This window comes from Ostrea edulis, chromosome 5 (assembly GCF_947568905.1).
Source record: "Ostrea edulis chromosome 5, xbOstEdul1.1, whole genome shotgun sequence".
Lineage (NCBI taxonomy): Eukaryota > Metazoa > Mollusca > Bivalvia > Ostreida > Ostreidae > Ostrea > Ostrea edulis.
The window spans coordinates 57,201,023-57,208,328 of record NC_079168.1 but is presented as its reverse complement, the minus strand read 5'-3'; the positions used below and the strand labels follow the sequence as shown (position 1 = coordinate 57,208,328).

At 36.5% G+C, this 7,306-nt stretch overlaps 1 protein-coding gene across 2 annotated transcripts in view; it reads left to right on the top strand.

Annotated features, from left to right (window-relative positions):
- The first annotated feature begins 592 nt into the window (after positions 1-592).
- The window catches only part of LOC125649206 (toll-like receptor 4), a 31,103-nt gene continuing 24,389 nt past the window's right edge, over positions 593-7,306 (top strand). The window contains exons 1-2 of one of the 2 annotated variants that reach the window (XM_056164910.1): positions 593-722; positions 5,364-5,427. The gene's annotated coding sequence lies outside the window, so the exon portion shown is untranslated. The other variant, XM_056164911.1, reaches the window with a different exon arrangement.

The window sequence follows — 7,306 nt, the reverse complement described above, 5'->3', positions numbered from 1 at the left end:
AGAATATTGTAGCGTTTTACACGCCATAGGCTATAATTGATTATACTTTTGACTGTAGACATTTACATCTACTATAGAACCGTGCATATCGGTATGATTTGATTTAAACGTATTTTATTGTCTATAATATATATACAGAAGGATCAGAAGGAAGATCGTACAACTTACGAGTTCTTCTCCTTATAACAGTGTATAACCTAATACATGTAACTCACAATTGTCATTAAAAATAATATACAGAGAATACAAAAATTGTAAGTGTTCGATAGATAAACAATGCAATATGATCATCTGCTAAATCTTTTAGTTTCATCAATATAAGATACAATTACATGTACAATTATTTAGTTCGGTAACAAAACATTCTATTACATCGCCTTTCGCCTCTGCGAGGATATCACATAGCATTACCTGGTATCTCCGATTGTGCCATAGTTTGGCGTGCTTTCTTTTGTTGCAAGTGTGGGTTATCTGTACATAACCAACAATATCATATGGGGTAACTACTACGTGCAGCAAGGCGTACAAGGAGTACGGATGGGGTAAGTTTATGTTAGTCTGGTACCCGAGGCCTTCCGATGTTCAAAGAACCTCGGGTACCAGGCTAAATACAAGAGGAATGAAGCGTATACACACCTGTGTTTAGTGGTGTTTAAACCATTCTTTTTCTCTGAGCGGCGTGAGTGTTTACGTGCAAGACAGGTGTATCGCTACTATCAAAGGTATTATTAGAAACTTAGAACGTTGTTCAAGTTTTTATTGGTGGTGTTTTTTGTCAGCTGTAAAACAGCTAAATTATTTAATAATTTTTTGAAAGCTAAGTTAATTTTGTGTGAGCAGGCAGAGAATCAGGACGATGTCCTATTTCTCATGAGTAGCGACCATGATCATTATTCCGATATTGAGGATTTATTTGGAGATAAGCCTCGTACATGTACAAGGAGTACGGATGGGGTAAGTAAGAAAACAAGAAACGCAGACCTCAACTTGTTCAACAAGTTCTAATGCACCGCCGACACGGGCGTGTAAACAAAGTAAAATCTCTAAAAGCCAGTCAGAATCTGTTCAAGAGATAAATGTCCAAGAACTGAAAAATCAGCTTGGCATCGATAAGATCTTACAATCGATATCGTCTCTTACAGATAGTAGTAGTAGTAGTAGTTTATTTATGTCTCATACTATTTCCTTTTCAAGAGGACAGCTCACCGAAGCTTGTTTTTGCTTTAAAAATCAACACTGTAAAACTGTATGAGAATGAAATATGTTATTTATTTTAGACAACAAATGACGAAGATAAAGGTTCATATAAAAAAGGGGGGGGGGATCAGCGATCCACGAACACTGTCATATTCTTGCACAATATGTCAACCCATCATTTCTGATTTCCCCCATATAGATAATTTCACAAATAAATATGGTACTGACCAGTTCAAACAGGGGAAAATCAGTAGATACATACAATGTAATACTAAAGTTCCGAGTTCCCCAAGAGTTATTTCCCTTTGTCGAACTCTTCCGTAAATTATGACGTAAAATATGATGACAGTGGGTACATTTGCTAATTACTATCGTTGTATTATTTCTTAAAAGATGATATCCAGAGTTTCTGAGACCATCCTATCTCAGGGAAAGTGCAACTTTAGTGAGTTTATGAGTATTGAATGGCTCAAACAAATATTGTTAATTGCCATCTTTCTTTGATAAAAGCGTCACTCAAGTAGAAGAGGAAAGGAATAATGATTCAATAGCCAATTTGATGATCTTATTCAAACAAATTATGCTTGATATGGCCAGAATATGCATACCAGTGATTGATATAAACAAAAGTTACGCTTTTATTACATTAATCGTACGTAATCGTTATGTACAATGCCAGTCTACGATATAATGTATACATTGTGTACCCACCATACGTCATAAAATGCGAAAGAGTTCGACAAAGGGAAATAACTTTTGGGTAACTCGGAACTTGCGTATTACATAGGATTTCAACACATCTGTCCTGATTTTCCCCATACATGATTATCACAAATAACAAACAATGACTAGTTAAAATACAGACCTTGGAAACTTGTTTCAAAGTGTACAACAAGCAAAAAGATGGCGAACAAAAAGGGCCAAAGATATGATTAACTAATCATATTCAGAGCCATCCAAGGTGAGCTGTCTTGTAACTTGTGTAACAAAATCAGCACGCAAACATGCCTAAAACAGGTACTTTAAAGTGGGAAGGGAAATGGATTGGAGGTTTTTCCACAGCAGTTAAACACTGACCTGCATGGTAACCCCGTTGTTGCAGCAGTTAACACTGACCTGTATGGTAACCCCGTTGTTGCAGCAGTTAACACTGACCTGTATGGTAACCCCGTTGTTGCAGCAGTTAAACACTGACCTGCATAATGACCTCATAATCGCGACACTTAAACACGTGACTTGCATGGTAAACCCCATTTTTAGGGAAGTAAAACATTGGCATCTTTGGTAAAAGTTATAATATGGTGAAAAATGGGCCTGCATAGAAAGATACCGGATACAGCCAATGAGTGAAATAAGCCAACAACTTGATGCAGCAGTTAAAGACTGACCTGCATAAAATATTTGAACTTCACCAACGAATGAGCTGATTCGGGAGAGGTGAAGTGATCAAAGAGAGAGTGTAGGGATGCGAATATAGTGTTTCAAGGCATTAGATTTCCAGCAACCTTATTGTTGGATATACTTCTGCGAGTACCCTTTTTGTGCTGCATATGTTGCTGCCCCAATGCGAAAACTGTGACCTTTGTATAGTGCAGGATTGAGACCCACATACTTAATGATGTTTGAAAGTTCTTTGGAAACATAATTGTACGTAATCGGAGAACCATCTCTATATTGAAAAAGTGGACCGGATGTATGACCTGAATGCGACAGATAACGGTGTAATGTTTTGACGGGACAATGGTCCAGTGCGAGGGAGCTCTCTACATAAATTGTGACAGGCTTATTCATTTTTTGGGTTTTGAAATAGCGCAATACTAATTGCACTCTAGAGGGAGTTGAACCATTGTATTGAAACTCTACATCTTGAAGGTGAATGACTTAATCTGATGTAATGCCTCGTTTCACTGTGACCTCACCAAGTCTAAGGAAAGCATGAAAACAAATAGAAAAAAGGGCCTGTAACATGATATGATAATCCAAAACAGAAATGGTGTGGGGTATAACCTTGATAATCTGAAGCAAGATATCTCGGGTAATTGGCAGGCGTGAATCAACTGTGGGAGACAACCTGTGACAACCCCTTAGTATCTTTTTCACAATAAACATCTGTGTTGGGTCCGGTAATGCAAGTATCTTGTGTACATAGCCTATGGCAGAAATATGGGAAGAAATTGTACTTGCACTAAAATGGGATGCATGCGAATGGGCTATAATGTTGCATATGTCAACCACACGCAAGGGTAAAGCTCTCTGACCTTGAAATGTTTGAAGGAGTTGCCATGATCGCCGGTACGCTAATTGAGTTGATAATGCCAAGGATACAGATAAAAGTGACCATTCCCCATGTGCTAAATGTGTAGAAGAGAGTGTGGAATGGTTGTCTGACATTCCTCCAGATACGGTGCTAGCTGCCGAGCTGCCTGGAATTGAAAACGAGATAACTTGTTTGGCTTTGAAGTGAATATTGTTGTAAAGGCAAGCAAGCACAAACCTCCTGATAAGTCTCATGATAGTTTTGTCTTTGCTAGATTGTTAATGATTTGTACTATTGCCATGTTGTCGGTTAGAAAAAGAATCCTTCTATTTTGTAGTTGTCCTCCCCATATTTCTAAAGCTAAGACAATGGGAAAGAGTTCCTTAATTGCAATCTGGAAATTAGATGCTGTCATGAGACAGTAATACCCGATTGACCCTGACGCATCCGTGTACAGACTTATGTAATCAGAGGAGTCCCATTGTTGAGGGAGGAAAACTGATTTTCCATTGAAGTGTGAGATGAACTGGATATTATTTATAGTGACATGTGTATATTAACAAACATTATGTTAACAGACAGTGTAAAAATATATCAAACACCCGGCCCATCGGGCCTATATGCCATTTTAAACACAAAATACATAAAGAAAAAGAAGAAGCACAGCGTTAAGAAATAAAGGAAAAAACAAACATGAAAACATACATATATGTTGTAAGTAAATACCTGCAGTACATCAATGTGTTTTATGAGATAATGGGAAAAGTATAAAACCATATGTATTTAGACATTGATACATATACACATAATTTACATTCTTAATTTTTGAAAATAACTGACCGTCTACGCATTAATGAAGAATACTTTGCAACCTGGCGAGGATAATTTGAAATTCGCATGCATACTACATCCATATCTGACCTTCATAACATTTGGTTAAATCCAGTGTTTTCAAAAAGTTTTGATCGATACTCGTAGTACAGAGGACAGTGCAATAGAAAATGAATTTCGTCTTTTACACTATTTTCGTAACAAAGGGTATATGTACAAATTTGTTCTTCAACAGATTCGCCATGATACCTACCAGTCTCTATTCGTAATGGTAAAATTCCACATCTAAATTGTGCCAAAACTGAACGTAAATATTTAGGCATATCCAGAACTACATAATTTTCCCTATGATATGATTTTGAACTGTTTTTCTATAACAATAAATCACATGTTTTGTATTGATTGATATTAATATACAGTACAATATAAGTTGCATAACTTTGTCTTGATTTCTTTATTTAATTTTATGCCCTTTTATGAGATTTATTGATATTAGGAACGCTTTATTTACTCTATCCGATCATATGGAGTCACTTAGTGATCAATTTTCCATGATTGTCGGTTTGTTTGTGACTAACACTTTAAATATGCTATATGATAACCTCACAGAGCCAAACGGCGATATGTAATAGAATGGGCCCTCCTCCAAGCATCCTTTAAGATGTAAAGGATGAGGGGCATTCTATGTAGTGAGCCTTGGGCTCAAGAGGGTATCATATACCCTTCCCCGATTTTTCTGATGATTTATTAGGCTTTTAATTTCCCACCCTTAAACGTTTTAGTTGTCACAAACAGCTTTCAAGAATGACTTCGGTACGTAGAGCTGTGGTATATATACCACTAAACACAGGTGTGTATACGTCACACTGGTCATTTTTTAACTTCTTTTAAGTGAAATACGCCTCGCTGCACTCGGAGATAATGCTATATGATACCCTCTTGAGCCTCAGGCTCATTACATAGAATGACCCTCATCCTTTAAAGGATGCTTGGAGGAGGGCCCATTATCACCCCAAAGTAGAAGATGTGTATCAATAATAACAATTACATATTCACTTGTTCCTTGGGACTTTTTCAGACTTTCCAAACAACTGCCACCTGAATTTGGAGGACGATATATGCAACATAAAAAGTAATTACAGGTAAGGTTATCTATTTCTAACCAAATACACTCGGTATTGGGGGGGGGGGGGGTTCAAATTGAAATCGGTGATTTGCCCTAAACATATTGGACAACTAAATCATAACCACGCCATCAAAGGAATTTCTGTCTTTGCGTAAAATGCAATTAAATCCATCCAAAAATAAAGCCTCATTAGGAATTACATTGTCTAGATGAGTTTCGGTAAAACGTAGAATATCAAAGTCATGCACAGAGGTATTTAAATAGGCTATTTTGTTCCTAACGCTGACAACGTTTAAAAGAACAATGTCAAGAACATTTTCTGTATTTAGGTCCCGGATTGACCTCAATATCACCACTAACAAATAAAGTCAGTACAAAAAACTAAGTAGAAATGATGAAAATCGAGTTGCATCGTATGTATCTCACAGCTAAGGTAAAGAGACTAACTGGTGACTTTAATAGTTTGTATAAAAATGAAAAATAGAAAAACCCATTGACTATAACAGATTTGGACACACTTAAGAAATAAGATATCATTTGTGAGTGTTATTAGGATAACACTCAAAAATAATATCTTATTTTTTGATATTTATATTTTCTATTTTGATTTGTGTTCTTACCGAGCTTCCATGATTATGTAGCAGATGACTGAAATAACGATCGTACAACACACAATATAGTTCGTAAGAGTTTTTCCAAAAAAAATAATTAGGAACAATATCTAAGATAATATAAGCTATATATATTGAATTAAGAAGGTTAAAAAAAGAAGAAGAAACAGGTGTCAAATAAAGGTAATTTAGAGCGTAAAGTCAACTGAATTGAAGAGCGGAGTAAACTACATCCGTTATGTGATTTGGTCGCGATCAGCGATGGAGAAACTGGCGTTGGTCTAGCCTACTAAGCTGAAAACGCAATTGTTGAACACAGATTTCGATAGAAATTCAAAGGATCAGAGAGATTTGATGGAGGATATGATTGGTCAAGTTAACGTTAAGCTCTTAGTCAGGGTTTTGGAAAGAAACAACGACATGTTCATCGTTAGGACTCGCGGTTGTCGCCATGTAGGAGGCGCTCCGGGACAGTAAGACATATTAAACGAAGTACAGGTAGGTACGGTAGTTTGGTTCTTTTATTTTCCTTCAGTGTGGGTAAGGGAAAATGAAAACGAACTGACGGAGTTTTTGTTCACTTGAGATATTTCTGTTGTAGTATTTTAATGAAGACTCGCACCGATACCCTGACATGAACATAATTTTTCGAGCCTCGAAACCAGCTTCGCTCATGCCGAGTCATGTCCGTGATGAACATGACAATTGGGTTTTTGTTGTTCAAATAAAGAACCAACTATAAAACAAAAATAAAGAAGGTAAATAAGTATGTATGGTTGCTTAGTAGCAATATGAAAAGCAGAAGTCAAAAAATAAAAACTGAGACATGGTAACACATATGAATAGTGTGTTGTAAAGTAGTAGGAGAATACCGAGTACATAATATACTCAAGTAAATGAGAACAAAAAAACTATATATACAGAGAGTTGTCATTAAGTACAAAAAGGTAGCAAAAAGATGAATATGTACAAAAATGTGTGGAAAAAAGCAGTGGATTTCGGTGAGATATGAATACTATAATACAAATATGGACTGTTTACTTATTCATTTAAGTATTGATGATTCTAGCCCACCAGAAGTTACCAAAGAGGATGAGATCCGCCTCGTCGCGAATAAAATGCACTCGAATTTCAAAGTCAAACGATTTGATTTTGCCGTTTGAAGAGGAATACCTTTAAGTGCACGATTCCTGAGAATTTTGATAGATCCTCGTTAATATGGACTGAGGCGGTGGCTGTATTGTTTTTAGCTCACCTGAACCGAAGGTTCAAGTGAGCTATTCT